At 40.3% G+C, this 19,930-nt stretch overlaps 1 protein-coding gene across 1 annotated transcript in view; it reads right to left on the minus strand.

Moving 5' to 3' along the window:
- LOC124276087 (solute carrier family 28 member 3-like) overlaps positions 1-19,211 on the minus strand; it is a 37,233-nt gene extending 18,022 nt beyond the window's left edge. The window contains exon 1 of the mRNA XM_046711743.1: positions 19,028-19,211. The gene's annotated coding sequence lies outside the window, so the exon portion shown is untranslated. The remainder of the gene's footprint in view (positions 1-19,027) is intronic.
- Positions 19,212-19,930: the final 719 nt, after the last annotated feature.

A 19,930-nucleotide genomic window follows, 5' to 3' on the forward strand; every position in this document is an offset into this window, starting at 1 on the left:
GACAGTCCAGTGATCAACAACATGAGCATTGATCTGCGCAACTGGGAACCGATGACATGTGTCAATCAAGTCAGAGAGCCTGACCACCCGATCCAGTTAGTCGCCTCTAACGATAAGCATGGGTACTGAAGATTAATTCTAACCGGGACCTTCACGGGTCCCAGACTGTAATGCAACATATAGGATATATATTAATAACAGACCAAATTTCCTTTGGGGCAAGTATATAGATGAATATAAACGCTGTTATCAACCAAAACTGTGTTCCACGGGAGATATTGCTTGTGTGAGATAAAAGGATATCTCCTGGGAGATATCGTTTTGACAGTAGATTTTGTACAATTCTCTGACGTCATCAATTAACTGCCTCGCAATGCTATCACGTCAAAATCCTGATGACGTCACAATGTTATGACATCGCTGCACTGCAAGTCTTATAGCAGTACCGTGTTCAGAGATGTACATTTTCAATTGAAAACTAATGAAGAGTGATTTTTATGATAAATAGATATCTCACCCTCGTGTCTTCTGTAATCAAATATATCACTGACTGACTGAGTTTTGGTTTACGCCGGTTTTAGCAATATTCCAGCAATATCACGGCGGGGACACCAGAAATGGGCTTCACTCATTGTATCCATGTGGGGATTACAATAAGGTCTTCGGCGTGACGAGCCAACGCTTTAACCACTAGACTACCCCACCGTCCCCATCAAATATATCAACACTCATTGATAAAAGTGAAAACATCCTCAGCAAGCCTCGGATATTTCAAACTTAATGAACTCGTGGTGATATATTTGATACCAAAAGACACTCGGGTGAGATTCTGTATTTATATCCCACATTATACCCATGTGGGGAATCGAACCTGGGTCTTCGGCGTGACAGGCGAACGCCTGCCTCTGTGTGAATGAGAGTGAGTTGGGAAAGAGATGTTTTAAAACATACTTTAATTATTTCAAATCGTTTAATGAAACTTGTCGATTTGAATGAAACGCGGGCCCGGTTCGGACCAAATATATCGAATCTCCCCACAATCGTTAGATCCAGTAACGACTGGCACACAATTCATGCAAAAAGGGTGCATCACAGAGCTGCATGTGCCAGTGACCTTCACCCGTAATTGCTAAGGTCATATTGCCCTACCATTCAGCAATGCCAGACACATGAAGTTAGGAACATTCATAATGTTCCCAAGTAAAACAAACATACGAGGGGGTCGAATCGATAGTGAATGAAGACGGTTTACTTAGTCAACCAACGCCCAATCGTGCTCACGACTTGACTCTGTAGTGGGGTCAACCTCGGGAAATATACAGTGAAAACAACCTTATACTGTGTAAATATATCTGCCAAGTGGTACGTACCACGGCACTATTATCACCACAGGTCGCTATTGAGGGGTGACGGCGTTCAGTCGGGGGATGATGACCACGAGATGGTATTAACATGGCAGTGTCAGCATAGCGCTGGTACTTTAATAGAATGATGTTGATATGTCACATTCTCTGTTTACTGCAGGAATGGATGAAAGACGGAAGCTGCTTCAGTGACAGTAGCGGCTCGTGTTTAACTGTAGATTAAGAGAAGAGTCATAACATAACCAGTATGTGTAAGCATCATATATGATAAAAAAGGATGTACGTGACAAATAAAATAATGTCACATATAACGCCTGTGTTATCTGAGGACAGATCTGAGCACTCATCAGTACCTTGTACTTCAGGTTTGACAAAATATGTTATTATATATATTGTAACACATGTTATATTTGAGATTACACTTTCTCAATAAAGTATAGATTCTAGTACTTTTATCGGGTTGAATCCCATCCAGGATTCGAATCCACACTCTCGGAGTCAGGCACCTAATCGCCAGCACACAAAGTCAACGATCCATATAGCCACAACGGCTTCCATAAAAATGGAAGTCGGACAACTGGTAGTCCAGATCACGTCCTTACAAGCGTAAATTGGCACGGCTTTCCACGACCGAAAGTTGTGAATACACAAAGCCATTTAGAAAGTGGTCAAATGTAACAGGCACCCGTGAAGAGCCACCTCCTCGTGGTGGGTGCTGGGTAACGCTAAGCGCTCTTCAACCCCCCATTGTGGACCCGGGGGTATATTTGGTCCACCAACCCGTTTGCCGTGGGTTGCGCCCCTGTGTCGGTGGAGGATGGGAGTCTGGAGGTTGAGGGCACTGGTTCCAGGAACAGCGTTCCTTTGCCCAACACACCACTTCGCCCATTACTTCACCTAGACGGGTGCTAGAACTGGCCCGGTTCTATCAATCCGTTGGTCACGCCAAGCCCTGTGCATGGTATAGTATGACCAGAAATTATTGAGAATTTTAGGAATATGTTTAATTGGATTTTTAGTATAAACAACCTTGACCAGCTGTCAAGTGCTTGGTTTCATTCAAGATAGACAACTCCGTTAATCCTTTTTCTTTAATTTGTGAAGAGTTATCCCCCTTAGTTTACTTGCTAGCAGGCGACATTTTCAGTGATCCTCAGTATGGATAATTTAGAGAAGAGGAAGTTGATTTTAGAGTATTATAACAAGGACATCAGATCAGGTGAAGTGATTGCAAGTAGAACAGGCATCCCTTTGCCCACTGTTTATCGTGTTTTGAAAAATATTGCAAATGGATATGGCATTGAGCACCAGGGAGGCGCAGGTAGGCCCAGAAAAATTACTGTCGGTGGCAGGAGGCGGTTTGGTATTCTTGTTTCTGGAAACAAACGAAGGAGTTTAGAAAACTTAAGGCTGGATACTGGAACTGGCTGTCTGTAAGGAGACAATTAGAACTGAGCTGCATGCAATGGGTTGGCAAAAATGTCGAGGAATTCCATCACCGATCATGAAACATGAACAAAAGGAGCGAAGGTTGAAATGGTGCTTACAGCATAAAGATTTTAACTGGGACAATGTGATTTTCTCAGATGAAAGTTCTGTGTGGCTGTTTCCTAATACACTGAAATTCTGGACCAAACAAACTGAAAAACCTTTGTATCAGCGCCCAAAGTACAGTCCGAAATTTAACGTGTGGGGTGGCATATCTGTGTTAGGGTCAACGCCCCTGTGTGTATTTGAAGGAAAATGAACAGTGAGCGGTACACAGATATTCTCGAGGGACATTTACTTCCATCTGCTCACGTGTTCTATGGAAATCTTTGGATTTTCCAGCTGGACAACGACCCAAAACATCGTTCAAAGCATTCACAGGCCTGGTTTCGGACCCAAAATATGACATTATTAGATTGGCCAAGCTATAGCCCTGAACTAAATCCAATAGAAAATGTTTCGGGACTTATGAAGGAAAGTGTCAATAAGAAAAATCTGACAAATATTGCTGAAATGAAAAAAGAGGTGGTCCGATATTGGGACAGCATGGACCACGACTTTCTCACTTCTTTGATCAGTAGAATGCCCCGCCGCATTGAAGCCTGCACTGCTGCCCATGGTGTCTTGACTAACTGTACTAACTGTTCAACTGAATCTGGAGTTATGTTCTGCTCATATTCACATTTAATACGTGAGTAATGAGTGAATTTTTTAAAGCAAAATTACAATCTTAAATTCTCAATAATTTCTGGTTTGTACTGTAAGTATTTTGCACAAATTTTATTTTTCTGATATGTATCGATATTCGTCTTGGTTATTAATGATTGTTGACAACACAAAATTACTCATTTGTTAACTTGCCTAGAGTCCTATGCAAGATTTTCCTACTTGAGTATACCCTCCTGGTATCCTGGTGTCGTCTGTTGGAGACCCACAGACATAAGACACCGTCCTTGTTGACACTCCATGGTGGATGGGGAGCTAGGAGGGTGAACTACATATATTTCAACCACATGGCACCCCCACTAAAAAAACGCTCACACGAATCTGACGATTCGTTGTCTTCAGAGGATGAAGCTCAAACAACTATCACCAACACTGGAAATTGGCCTCGTTTTGTCGTTATGTGTGCCCCTGATGGTGGTTTTATTAAAGTTGAATCCCTTTGCCGTTGCAAAGGGCATTGAAGGTTTAGGCGGAGAGGTGAAGGAAATCAAAAAGTTACGATCTGGTTCGTTTCTTAACAGGAAACAAGTCCAATCAAACATTCTGTTAAAAACCATATCGTTAGCTAATGTTCATGTGGAGGTGTCCCATCACAGGACATTGCATAGCAGCAAAGGCATCGTCCGTGACACTGGACGTTGCCTTTCAGACATGTACGAAATTGATATCGTGACTGAGTTGCACTCTCAAGGAGTAACTCAAGTCAAACGATTCACGGCTAAAAAGAATAATGAAACCTTCAAAACGAAAACCTATCTCTTCACTTTTTGTCTGCCAGTTCACCCACAATCACTGAAAGCAGGATATCGTAACCTAAGGGTGGATACTTAAATCCCCAATCCCTTAAGGTGTTATACCTGCCAGAAGTATGGCCATGGGTCCAAATCATGCCACAATCCAGCTGCATGTCAACGATGTGCTGGAACATGCGAGGACAGCAATGTTTGTGATAAAACTCCTGTCTGCGTCAGCTGCTCTGGCTGCCATCCCTCATCTTCCAAGGAATGTTCTTCCTGGAAGCTGCAGTCAAAGATCTCGCGAGTAAAGCATGAGTGAAACATATCATTTTCAGAAGCAAAACAGATCAAGCACAAGAACAATCAAGCCCGACATATGCTAAAACTGTTTCTGCTTCTATTCAGGCCTCGAAATCAACACATGTTTCATGTGCTTCAGTAGGTTGTCAAACCGATTATACATGGGCTAGGACTTCTGCTCCTACTTTGATATCTGCTGAAATTCAAGCGAGACCGCCAAAGGTAACTTCCAGTGCTCAAACCACATGTTCACAAATCATTCAGTCAAAGGCATCTTCTGCGAAAAATACATCTGCATCTCAGAAGCAACCATCAGACACAAATGTGAACTTAACTGTGAAAACTAAATCCAAACAAAACAATGAAAACAAAAAGAATCAAGATAACAGAGCCCAAAAGGGGTCGAATAACCAGGTCCGACTTTTTAACAAGTTTGGATCTCTTGAGGACATGGATGTGTCCGACCATAGTCATGGTAGGACACATAGCTTGTCACCCTCAAGGAAGGTAAGGGGTAGATCTCCTGTTCATCTGCCGAAGAAGCAATGTCTTCACCTATAATCCAATGGAATTGTAGAGGACTCCCGGAATAATTTAAACGATTTACAGTTATTAAATCAAGATTTTAAACCGTCAGCGTTCTGCATCCAAGAAACTTATCTGAAACAGACAGATAACTTTGACTTCCGTCAGTTCAGTGCATATCACTGTTTTTCGCCTCCGGGTGATAGAGCTTCTGGTGGATCATCAACCCTGGTAAGGAGCAATGTTATCCATAGCAGTGTTCCACTTAAAACAAATCTTCAAGTCGTTGCAGTTCGACTTACATTACAGGTTGCTTTTACTTTATGCTCTTTATATATTCCGCCTTCATCGGCTGTCCAACTTACCAATCAGCAAGCTCTTTATGATCAACTACCTAAACCTGTTTAATCATGAGTTATTTAAATGGCCATAACCCGCTTTGGGGTGGCACTAATACAAACACCAAAGGTAAATTACTGGAGGATTTTATTTCAAACAACGATTTATGCATTTATAATGACGGTTCAAATACGTATCTTCATCCTGGCACAGGAATATACTCAGCTCTTGATTTGTCTATTACTGACTCCAACCTATTGAGTGAATTTGAATGGTTAGTCCACGACGACCTCTGTGGAAGTGACCATTTCCAAACATTACTAACACCTGTGAATCAATCTGATGTTCCACTATCATCAAGATGGAATTTTAATAAGGCTAACTGGGCTTTATATGAAACTCTCTGTCGTGCCAAACTAAAACCTGAACTTTTCAATGATATTCCTGATGCCATAAAATGTTTTTCAGATGAACTAAATAACATAGCTGACGAGTGTATCCCAAAGTCCTCTGCAATTCCTCATGTAAGGAAACCCTGGTTTAACAATGAATGCAAACAGGCAAGGAAGGCACGGAAGAAAGCCGAGCATTATTTCCGTCGCCATCCTATGGTCCACAATTTAGACAAATTTAAAATTTTAAATGTTAAAGCACGACGTACTTTCAAGCAAAGTGAACGCCAATCTTGGCGAAACTATGTATCAAAAATAAATTCGAGCACGCCGACATCAAAGGTATGGAATATGATCCAGAAAATCAAGCCTAAGGGCTCTAAGTCTAGTATTCACCATCTGAAAGATGGGAACCAATTATTGACTAATAAATCAGATATTGCAAATAAACTTGGTGAGACGTTGGCCAAACATTCTTCCTCATCTAATTATGAACCTGAATTCCAAATATAAAAAAAAACAGCAAGAAAAGAAATCTATGAATTTTAATTCAGAAAATGGGGAAGATTACAACGAAACATTTTCGATACATGAGCTTCATACTGCTCTTGACCAAGCTCACGATACTGCTTCAGGAGCTGATAACATACATTATCAACTCCTTAAGCACTTACCGGAATCATGTTTAGAGACGCTCTTGCATATTTGTGATGCCATCTGGACAACTGGAAACTTTCCTTCCTCATGGCGTGATGCTATAATTGTTTCCATCCCTAACCTGGACGTGATCATACTGATTCTTCCAATTATAGGCCCATTTCACTAACTAGCTGCGTTTGCAAGACCATGGAACGCATGATAAATAATCGACTTGTTTGGTACCTGGAAACCAATAACTTAATAACAGATATACAATGTGGTTTCCGCAAAAAACAGAAGTACTATTGATCATTTAGTGCGTTTAGAATCTTTTGTTAAGAATGACATAATTAATAAACAACATGCAGTGTCGATCTTTTTCGATTTAGAAAAAGCATACGATACGACATGGAAACGTGGGATTTTAAAAGATTTACATGCCTTTGGATTACGGGGCCGTTTGCCTCAATTTATATCCAACTTTTTCAATGACAGGCAATTTCAAGTCCGAGTGGCTTCAACCCTGTCTGACCATTACAATCAGGATCAGGGTGTCCCGCAAGGCAGTATTTTGTCAGTCACATTGTTTAGTATCAAGATCAATAGTTTATCAAAGGTTTTAAATGATTCAATCGACGGATCAGTTTTTGTGGATGATTTAAATATTTCTTGTCGTGGTACAAATATGCATACTAATGAACGGCAATTGCAGTTGTGTTTAAATAAAATAAATAAATGGTGTCTTGAAAACGGCTTTAAAGTTTCCAAGTCCAAAACTAATTGTCTACACTTTTGTAGAAAATATAAGCCGCATAAAGATCCAGAACTATCTTTAACTGGCACTCCCATCAAAGTTGAGAAGGAGGCCAAGTTCTTGGGTCTAATTTTCGACTCCCATTTTTGCCGCATATTAAATCCCTTAAATCAAAATGCCTGAAGGCCCTTGATTTGTTGAAAGTTGTATCCAACTCAAAGTGGGGAGGGGATCAAGCTACCCTCCTCCACCTATATCGATCATTAGTCCACTCGAAACTTGATTATGGCTCCATCGTATATGGTGAAGCCTGCAAAAACAACCTAAAACTACTTGGTTCTGTCCACCACCAAGGCTTAAGACTTTGTCTTGGGTCCTTTAGAACCTCTCCTATTGATAGTCTCTATGTTGAGGCTGATGAGCCATCCCTTAACCAACGTCGTATTAAATTATCCTTACAGTATATAACAAAACTCTATTCTAACGAGTCTTATCCTGCATTTAACTGTGTTTTCAATCCTCATTTATGAGGATTTATACAACAAAACATCTTCTCTTGTTCCACCTCTTGGACACAGAATTAAGCCATTAATTTCTGCTGCCGGCATTGAGCTGGAAATATATCTCCTTCGATTCCTGTCTTCTTTTTTCTCCTCCTTGGCAACTGGTGAGGCCTGAATTTGACCTAACTCTGACAAAGTTTAAGAAATCCAGAAACCAATGAATTACAATATAAACAAGAATATAATCAATTAAAAAATAAATATAATACATACAAATCCTTATTTACAGATGGGTCCAAGGATGGTGGCGCGGTGGCATGTGCCACTGTCATTGGATCCCCGAACAATATCTTCTATTTTCTATTTTCACAGCAGAAGCAAACGCCATATTAACAGCTCTTAAATATATTAATAAACACCGTAAATATAAACAATACATCATCTTTTCTGATTCTCTTTCGTGTCTTCAGGCTATTAATATCTTTCTTGTAAACATCCACTTTTATTAGAAATTATTGAATTGCTTAATGAGCATGCTACTGGCCAATGCGACATCGTTTTTTTTTGTTGGTTACCTAGCCACGTTGGCATATCTGGGAACACAATGGCCGATCTTGCTGCTAAGGCAGCACTCCACAAATCTGTGACACCACTTCTGATCCCATACTCTGATTACAAAGCTAGCATTAGAACCTACATCCGGGATATGATGCAGAAGAAGTGGGACACCCAAGTAGGTATAAATAAATTACATGAAATAAAACCCTATATCGGTAACACCTACTTGGGTTGTCAGTCCAGATTTGAAGGAGGTCATCATGCGACGATGTCGCATTGGCCACACAAGATATACTCATGCATACCTATTGAAAGGTGAGGATCCTCCGTTTTGTATCCCTTCAGATGAAAGACTCACGGTCAAGCATATCCTGCTTGACTGAGTTGAATATTCCATCACAAGGGATATCAATTTCAAATCACGAACTATGAAGGATCTTTTTAATAATATAAGTTCTCATTTAATCATTGCATTTTTAAAAGAATTGGATTTGTTAAATGATTTGTAAATAGATACATATGTTATAGTATATTAGTGACTGAGATTGTTAGTGGCTGTACCCTCAAAGGGGGTTGAAGTAGCGTAAAATTATTGTCCTCCTGAGAGGGTACGTAAGTCCCAAAAGCTGTTTTCAATGTAGTATTTTTGTTATTTTAAATTTCGGCTAAATCTTCCTACCATCGCCAGCGGCTGACGGGATGATAGTGATCCAGCTAGGGTCCATGCAGGTAGCAAAAGTAATGTAAGTCCCCATGGTCCCTAGTTTGGTTATCTACCTCCAGTTGTTGGCGATCTATAGCCAGTTTTTATATTGCATTGTCCAAATAGTGCTATTAGTGTTAACTTTCCACACTAGTTTTAGTTGTAATTGTGATATTCTAGTTGTTTTACTGTCCTTTGAAGACAGTTTTTTCTAATATACACATATTACATTTCAATGACAAATATGTACTAACCACGATATGGCTGAAATATTGCCGACGTGACTCACTCACTCACTCAAATGTAACATATGGAATTACACTGTCTCAGTAAAGTAAAGATTCTAGTACTTATGTTAGGTAGTCCATATCGCGTACTTTGTGTACCCCTCTGACAAGTGTAAATTAGCAAGACTTCCACTTCAACCTAACAAAGGTCCAAGAATCTATACTTTCACCATGCTGGTTTTGCAAATATATTCTTTTATGATACGCCGCCACTCCGTACACAACACAGCGAGGAGTATTTACATATCTTACTAGTAAATCAGTAGGCAGTCAGTCGTACTACTCATGAAAGCGAGATCTTCTCAGTAGCACACAGATTGCAATACCCACTGGGTATGTCTGACCTCCATACGGACTAACAAAAGGCCAGCTGTTCAATGTGCCCATACAGGTTCATGCCATTTCATATAGAGTTACGAGATATTCAGTCTGACACCGGGTCTTATGACTGATATGAGGTGATCCACTGATTTCAGTATCACCGCTGTTGCCTTTATGGTGCTATCAGCCGTGTCCTCTCAGGTAACAGTAACACGAACTGTTCTACAGAAAACGTACACCAGTCATCAAACCTTCTTTACAACCCACTGCTCATAAACATGCGTTGAGTCGTTCATGCGGTTTACCATCGACTAGCTGTTATCAGCTGTGGTCTAGCTGACGTCATAATAGGTACTATCGTTATAAGATGTTTGTCATAGAGCAAATGAAATGGGTTTTTTCTATTGTCTATTCTATACCATGCATATCTCTGATTTCCTTAGATTATACAACATAACTGAGTCTGTATTTATAGATGTCTTAATTTCACGTTTGGCATGATGGTAATGCTGTCAATGTATAGTTATCACACTTTATCAAATCTAAGATAAAATGAGTGATTGCATTGTTTCTGCCTAACTGTGCGAGGTATTGGACAGATATGTCTTTACTCTCTTGACAATATGAAATTAGATGGAACATTCCTTCGTTTAAGCAACATTTTGGTTTACAATTAAAGTATACATTGGAAAACGGAATTAATAAGTCCTCAACTCAAAGTTATAACTGTACATTTCTTGGCTCGTACTCCCAACTGGGTCTATTTTGGCGGACAGTCCTACGTTAATTCATTGGCGTTTACGTTGTCTTTTACTATTTATCTACATCCGTTGACACATCGAACTACATCACTGCCATGTCTTAATCAATGAACTGTAAATGAATCTTTGGGTACCCATCTTTCCGGCATTCACGTGCAATCACATGAATTTATTCTTTTATATTCTTTTTCAGACACTCACGTTCAATCACATGGCTTTATTCTTGTATTCTCTCTTTCGGGAATTCACGTTCAATCACATAAATTATTTATTCTTTGATTCTCTCTTTCGGGCATTCACGTGCAATCACTTGAATTTATTTTTTTATAATTCTCATTCAGGCATTCACGTGCATTAACATGAATTTATTCTGTTATAATTCTCATTAAGACATTCACATGCAATGAAATGAGTGTTGAGTATGTCAATCAAACAGGAATGATAAGGGTATACAGAGAGTTATCTGACAGATACAAATATCTGCTGTGTTGTGTGAGGATTGTAGTGAGCCTCTATTGTCATTCACAAACAATGGTAGCCTTATGGAAGATCGTCGAATCCAACTGAAGCCGGCGCCCACCAAACGTTCTATTCATATGTAAGCAGACAAAGGTAACCGAACCGGTTCATAGTCGACGCTATAGTTAAACATACCGGCAATGATTAGCGTATGAAGCTCACACACATGTACTGCTCATTCCACCTGTAGTCGATTAACGGTATGCTGGTTTATACAGTTAACCATCCCCTTTATTAGCTTCAGTTGAGGAAGAGCGTATCATCATTTTCATGTACATAAGAAACTGTAAGATTACACAGGCAACAACAACGTTCTTGTTCAATCATTCCGTCCATCAGGGATACTCGACAAACCAACTCTGTTCGGCATGCCCAACAATATTTGTGACATCACACAAAGAGCACTATGTCCCGTAAACAGTGGCCATAGAGTAAGCCTCCAGTCACGGATTGGGTAATTTATATAAATAAATACAATCTTCAGCATGATAGTTGGCTGGTTGTTCTTCAACGCCGTACTCAGCAATATACCAGCTATATGGCGGCTGTTTGTAAATAGTCGAGTCTGGACCAGACAATCCAGTGATCAACAACCTGAGCATCAATCTAAGTCAGGGAACCTGATCCGATCCCGTTAGCCGCCTCTTACGACAAGCATGGGTTACTGAAGACCAATTCTTACTTACAGACTGACGTCATATAGCTGGAATATTGCTGAGTGCGGCATTAAACAACCCGCTTAAGATCGATCATACCCTTAAGATCGATCATCATAATAATGAGATATTTCTCTAACATACGTAATTCAAGGTCTATAAGAGGATCAACGTGGTAAAACATAACATAGAAACATCAAAAAGTAGTGATGATTCAGAAACTACAAACACCATATCACATGGTTTAATGTATGTCTTACTATTTTGTACTGAAGTACACCTATACAATATTATGAATTCAACTTTTAGACTAGTATGAGAATCCGTTTGTTGTATAACGCCTCAGCAATATGATATAGAATATAAAATGCGACTGGGCCAGAGGAATGTGGCTTCCGCCAACATTAGCTCATACACCCTGACAATATAAGTGTAATATTCTTGAACATTATACTTCTTCATAAAACGCTTCAGCGCCTTTCGTTAAACCTCTGCGGTTGAGTGCCAGATTCCTACCGTCCTGCAAAAAATGACATTGCTACCTTTCAGCAGCTTGACAGGACGACCTACGCGCAGGATGATATGTGTAGGGGAGGATAGACATGTGTACTATATGTAAAGCAATGTCCTGACAATGGTGTCACTTGACAGAAACAGTGCATTCTGGAGTTAGCGCACATGTAGTCTCAGTGGTCGTCAGTGGTTAGTGAGTTTGGTTTCACCCTGCTTTTAGCAATATTCCAACAATATCACAGCAGGGGACACCAGAAATTGGCTTCACACGTTGTGCCCATGTGTGGAATCGAACTCGGGTCTTCGGTGTGACGAGCGAACGCTTTAACCACTAGGCTACCACACCACCCCAATTAACTTAATGGGCAGCGTTCCCACCTTAAGATCAGGAAAGCAGAGGTTTAAGGTGGACAGGACCTCTGGGTAGAAGAATTGAGGAATCCACAACTGTTCCACATTTCCACAGACTAAATATCCATGGACGATACAGAAGCAATCTGCTCGTGATTAGGAATAACGTATTATTTGTCATTCGGCAACCGACTTTAACATGGTTTGGAGTTTAATTCATTGGAGGCAAAAAGTCAATTATTCTGTGAAGCCTTGTGTTGTAGCATTGTGGCTTAAACTGCGAGCATTTGCAAACAAAAAGAAGCCAAAGACTTAGTCATCGAATACAGCATGAATGCCGGAATATGTTTAATCATCACTCGCGTAATATATATTGGATAATTATCTGCATCGGTAAACATCCGCGTCTGGGTCAAAGGGTTATAACGTATAGAGATGGATTGCATTCTCCAGGAGACATGTCTCTGTCGAGGGCCAGGTCAGCCTGGCCAGCAGCTTCTACATGGGTCAACTCTGGACTAACTTTGATGTATTCTGTTTCAAAAGTCAAGTCAGGGGCACCTTTGTGTCCATGTCACGTGATATTCGAAACTGCGAAACTGAATACAGTGATCTGGCGTTGATGGCTTTGTGTTGAAGTAGTTTCATATCAAACCTGTATTTGATTTGAGAAACATTTTGCGTGGCGAGATGTCTAAAATATCGCTGTAGCAGTTACTTTACACTTTACCCACCAGCTACGATCTCGTAGACGTACAGTCGAACACCGTTGTGTCGAACATAGGGTTGTGTCGAAGTAAAAGTTTGGTCCCCTGTATATTTCGTATGAAGTCATTTTGCAGTTTGACGAAAATCAGATAACTCGAACTAATTTCATCAGATTCGACACAACGTTGAGGCATGCTCTCAACCGCTGATTGCCAGGAGTATTTACTTAAGCCATTCAACCAGAAGCAAGATTAATACTTAAGTATTGGTGCCAGTGTTTTGGTATTGGCAGTGTGTCATCTTCAATGCTCCACTGTTTCGAGTTTTCTACATGTGTACAATCCACAGAATTGTACGACAGATACCAGTAATTAAAGGTCACAGACAATATGCTATCAGACGTGCGGATTGACTAAGTTAGATGTTTCGCCGATCTTATAAAAATTCAGCAAAATTAAGACACCAGTGAGGGATTTCATATATATTAAAAATGTTGAGTTTCGAACCCGAAACATCGACTTTAACCATATGACACACAATTGGTGTTATAGAAAGTGGAATTTAATTTCAGCACATGTTCTTTTAAAGCAGGGCTGTAATTAATATTTCGGGCAACCAGTGGTTGAGTTACCCGAGTTCGTTAAACAATATTACATCTTTTGAGTGAAAGCGACTATCTTCGTGGAAATTACACGTCATCTGTCTCGAATATATTTTTATTTGAATTTTGTTTGAAGAGAAATGTCGGTGTCCCATCCATATATGCAAAGTTGAGCTATTTTCTGATGACCCTAAAGGTATCCCCTTTGTTAATAGAGGTGAGAGGCTTTGGTCAAAATCTATTGTGCGTGTCTCAAAAGGCCGTTTCATAACCCCCTGAAAGTAACAAGCCCGAGGCGATACCTTCTTAACCCACTTAACAACCCAACCCCAACCACCACCCCCACCCCACCCCACCCCCACCCACCCCGATTGTTTTCACACGGGTCTCTATTCAGTGAACTTCTTAAATATCCACTTTAATGTAATGTAACTGCTTTGTCGTACATGGTAAAGATTGTCCTTACTAAGTCATGCATGACCACCGCCAGCTGAGACAAACAATGGTGATTGATGAGGGTGAGAGTGACAAAGTCAAGTGACCTCGCTGTCTGTAAACAAAACACCTGGATACCGCCCTGTCGTTGCATGAGATTTGTAGCCGGAATAACTCCCTGGCATTGTCTGAAGTTTGTTACCTGTATACCTCTCTGTCATTATCTGAAGTTTGTTACCTGAATACCTCCCTGTCATTGCCTGAAGTCTGTTACCTGAATACCGCCCTGTCATTGTCTGAAGTCTGTTACCTGAATACCTCCCTGTCATTGTCTGAAGTTTGTTACCTGAACATCTCCCTGTCATTGTCTGAAGTTTGTTACCTGAATACCTCCCTGTCATTGTCTGAAGTTTGTTACCTGAATACCTCCCTGTCATTGTCTGAAGTTTGTTACCTGAATACCTCCCTGTCATTGTCTGAAGTTGGTTACCTGTATACCTCCCTGTCATTGTCTGAAGTTTGTTACCTGAATACCTCCCTGTCATTGCCTGAAGTTTGTTACCTGAATACCTTCCTGTCATTGTCTGAGGTTTGTTACCTGTATACCTCCCTCTCATTGTCTGAGGTTTGTTACCTGAATACCTCCCTGTCATTGTCTGAAGTTTGTTACCTGAATACCTTCCTGTCATTGTCTGAGGTTTGTTACCTGTATACCTCCCTGTCATTCTCTGAAGTTTGTTACATGAATACCTCCCTGTCATTGTCTGAAGTTTGTTACCTGAATACCTCCCTGTCATTGTCTGAAGTTTGTTACCTGTATACCTCTCTGTCATTGTCTGAAGTTTGTTACCTGAATACCACCCTGTCATAGGCTGAAGTTTGTTACTCGTATACCACCCTGTTACCTGAATACCACCCTGTCATTGTCTGAAGTTTGTTACCTGAATACCACCCTGTCATTGTCTGAAGTTTGTTACCTGTATACCTCCCTGTCATTGTCTGAAGTTTATTACCTGAATACCTCCCTGTCATTGTCTGAAGTTTGTTACCTGTATACCAACCTGTCATTATCTAAAGTTTGTTACCTGTATACCACCCTGTTACCTGAATACCAACCTATCATTGTCTGAAGTTTGTTACCTGTATACCACCCTGTTACCTGAATACCAACCTGTCATTGTCTGAGGTTTGTTACCTGTATACCTCCATGTCATTGTCTGAAGTTTGTTACCTGTATACCTCCCTGTCATTGTCTAAAGTTTGTTACCTGAATACCACCCTGTCATTGTCTGAAGTTTCTTACCTGAATACCACCCTGTCATAGGCTGAAGTTTGTTACCTGTATACCACCCTGTTACCTGAATACCACCCTGTCATTGTCTGAAGTTTGTTACCTGTATACCAACCTGTCATTATCTGAAGTTTGTTACCTGTATACCAACCTGTCATTATCTGAAGTTTGTTACTTGTATACCAACCTGTCATTATCTGAAGTGTGTTACCTGTATACCAACCTGTCATTATCTGAAGTTTGTTACCTGTATACCAACCTGTCATTATCTGAAGTTTGTTACCTGTATACCACCCTGTTACCTGAAATTTGTGACACCATACCACTGCGCATACAACCGACAAAAGGCCCAGAGCTAAACATGATATTCTGAGCTAGACTGTCGGAAAGCCTCTGGAAATATTTAATTTGATGGGAACAAACGACTGTAAATTATATTGAAAAGGAACTGCGAGTGAGATAGGAGAATTTTTTCCATTGTTCACCAGTGAGACGAACTCTTGGTCACTTAAATTATATGCATTGATGGACAGAATCAGTTCCTTAAATTGAAAGGAAGCCCAAGTGAGATTCCCGAGTTTGCAGAAATTCTAGACTTGCTTCATTATGGGCTACAACAGCGATAGCTGGACTCTGGACATTATTTTGCAGTATGGGACAGATTATTCTAAAGGTAGAATTGTCAGGTCAGCGGCTGGTCATTTATTGCAGAGAGGGCCTAGTATATGTATGCATAAGCAGGAGCCAGAATCAGTCTCCTTCTAATGTGACCCGAGGTTCGGCTAACAATTATGGGAATGTGACTCTTAATGTCTGTTTGTTTGTCTGTTTGTCTTGACGTAGACATACATAAGTCTGACTGAGTGAGTTTAGTTTTACGCCGCTTTTAGCAATATTCCAGTAATATCACGGCGGGGGACACCAGAAATGAGCGTCACACATTGTGCCCATGTGGGGAATCGAACCCGGGTCTTCGGCGTGACGAGCCAGCGCTTTAACCACGAGGCTACCCCACCGCCCCTCCATACATAAGTGAAAGGCTGCCTTTCTACTACATACTCGGGATAGGTACTGCTACATATTGAGAGTGATACCGGCGATACCCTCGCTCTTTTACAGACACCTGGTGTCATCCGTATATGATAGCAAGTCCGATTCACATACTGATGATGATCGGAATTGTTCCCACATCTCTGCTCCTGGTGAAGACTTCCCAAGAATATGGAAAAGGATTTAACGATTTGTGGTCATTTTCGAGCTGATGTTCTTGGGCAGTGACACTGACAATAAAACTGAGGATACAGGTGTCGTAGTGTTTTAAGACACAACAGCTTGCTCTGTAGCGTTGTATCCCTCGGACACGACATGAACCTATCTTCACGTTTCCAATTCAAAATTGACGAACATATTCAACAGCAGACATCTCAACATCCACTATTGTAAGGTGTTCCAAAAGAACAGGGTAATTATAGTGTCGTGCTGGGCCAAAATGAAATATCAAATCGAAAACTTTCATTTTTTCTGTTGTTGTTTAACGCCGCATTTAGCAATATTCCGGCTATGGCGGCGGTCTGTAAATAACCGGGTCCGCACCAGGCAATCCAGTGAGCAACATCATGAGCATCGATGTACGCAATTGGGATACGATGACATGTGTCAACCAAGTCAGCGAGCCTGACCACCTGATCCCGTTAGTCGCCTCTTAAGACAAGAATTCAAAAGCCGGATCTTCACGGTTTCTGAACCTTCAAGAAAATTTATATGCATAATATTGGAAAGAAAGGTGTCTGAGATTTTCAAGCGGATGATTACTGGCTTTCTTTTTTCTTAGTTTTCTGATCTAAGTATAATAATTAAAACATACAAAACGTATTTAGGCAGAGAAAAGTTCGCTTTCATAAATCATAACCATAACCCATAACATGACATAACAAATTATTAGAAATGCATTAAGTGTCTTTAACAAAAATAATTAGATTAAAACAGAAATGCATAAAGTGCCTCAAACACTAATAATTTGTTGACAACAGAAAAGCATAAAGTGTCTTTAACAATAATAATTAGTTGAAAACAGAAAACGTAATGAACTTTTAGCAACTATCGTTATAACGCCAATAATCAGAAATGCTACTTTTCACCGAACATGAAAAGAAAACAATCACAGATCAAATGTTTATGCTTGACATGGATTTTCGGAATTAATGTAACGTATGAGACAGTGATCCGTATAAGATTACCGGTAGTATCCCATTTTTGACAGCGTCTTTGTCACTGATTAGTTAAGGCGTGATGTTTCCTGTCAAAACTGGGACTAACTGGGACTAACAGAATGACCACTGACTAAACTGGGATAACTAGCTTGTTTTAGTCGTAGTGTTTAGTCGTATCCGAAGCTGCTGTTACAGTAGCTCCCACAATCACTGGTTAATCAGGGATTAATTAACATGTGTGAGCCGAGGACTGTCAAAGTTGGGACGACCGGTAAGCTCATTGTCAAAATTGGGACAACTGGCTAGAGCAATTATAGAAGTGTGAAATTTCATTGTCAAACTTGGGACTGTCAAAATCGGTACTAAGCCTGATTACCTAATCTAGGTATAGAAAGAGCTGGGTCGTCCTCAAGGCGGCGTACTCCTACAGCTGTTGTTCACAACTGTAGCTGCATAACGCACCACCGCCTTGACATGCTTCGATAAAAATAGACCATTTCAACTGAATACACAAGTGTTGTCAGTTTGTGTCATAAAGGCTGTCGTACAAAAACGCGTTGGACGTGACGGAATGGAAATATGTAAATGAGGTCCATATAGAGCAAAGTACAGCCGACCCTCTCCAGTCATTCATGGGTTCGCCTATTGTATATGTGTTGGATCAAATCCCATTCGATATAGACAGTGACCTCAGACTTAAACGCTTCTCTGGTCCCATCCCCAAGGACACCACCTAACACTTATACTTCTGCTAGCCCTCATCGAAACATTTGACCTACACCTATACAACACCTCCTCTGCAAGTCTGTAAGATCTCCCAACACGACTCGCCCCGAGGAGAAATTTAATTTAGGAGAATACCTAAGCATTTCAAGCCTATAAATTCTTTTTGTAGACATCCGATAAATGCATTCATTGCCCATTCGTACCTTTCTGTCTCCGTGTATATCAGACTGTTTCTCGAAACTGTTAAATCCATGAAACAATTACGACCAAGTGGAAAACGCCCATTAACACACCAAATTTAGATGAATACATCAAGTACCTGTCAAACGTTAGTGCTCTCTCTGTTGTTGACTCAAACAGGTCATGTCATTCAATTAAACCTATTTTAACACGAATACATGTTACAGCCTTGTAGAACTTAGAACTGGATAGTTGAAATATCACGGTGTGTTAGAAATAAAATGAATAGTGCGGTTAGCCTGAATGCCTCCCAAAACTGTTTACTAAGCCGAGACCAGCAAACAACCTCCCGACATTACTCCGGGCATAAAAGACGCAGTAGGTCAGGTGAAAACACAGGTGAAAACACATGAAATCTTTACAAATTTTGTTTTACTTACCAATGTTAGTTGCGTTTTAAGTGCCCGTGCTCGATGTGTTTATAGACAATAATCCCTGTAGTTCCGTGCTCACGTATCCAGAATTGTAGGGCCGATCTTATCCTGGTTTGTTTATGTGAATGTTCCGTTTCGACGCCATTGATCGGAAGTGAGTAATCTCAGTGCGCCTTTCTCGCTCAGCACACCTATGCCTGATGTTTAGAGGAGTGACTGTGAATTCTCACGGCTTTTGCGTATTTATAACATTATGAACGTGTTATTCAAGTTTCTGCCACTGACTATAACAGCGTAATTAGCTTAATTAGAGAACAAAGGCTGGTAAATGAGGTAAGTTACCTTTAATATAGTGCGTTTTAGTAGACGTTTCATTTCATTGAATCCTTAAAGGGACAGTGATCTAGAACAATTCCCGGGACTCGTTGATGCTTTTGTTATTGTTTTTTTCCAGCAACTACCCGGATGATACCCCAGAGATCTTGACTGGGTTGCGCCACCCGCAAGGTTACTTGGTAGTACAAGGGCGTATAATTACAAAGATAAAATACAGTTTCGTTTTGGAATTAAATGGAAAATGTAGTCATCTCTTTTACTCATTGATATTTTCATCTTCGTTATTAACTTATTATGATAACAAATGAAAACATTTTGAAGTTTAACTATATCTGCCAGTGTTAAAAGGTGTTATAAAAAAGGACGAAAACAACGAAGTCAATGTCCTCTTTATATTTTTGTCTTGTGATCCTAGCATAATTTATTCATTATCATATTTTTATGCACTTTGGAACTTTATCAAATATGCACGATCTGGTTTTAGTGAATTTATAAAATGAATGTAATTTCTAGACATTTTTTACTCAGACTCTCTCTCTCTCTCTTTCTTTCCAACAATATCTACATACGAGT

Source organism: Haliotis rubra, unplaced genomic scaffold (assembly GCF_003918875.1).
Source record: "Haliotis rubra isolate DU_JTF1 unplaced genomic scaffold, ASM391887v1 Scf2051, whole genome shotgun sequence".
Lineage (NCBI taxonomy): Eukaryota > Metazoa > Mollusca > Gastropoda > Lepetellida > Haliotidae > Haliotis > Haliotis rubra.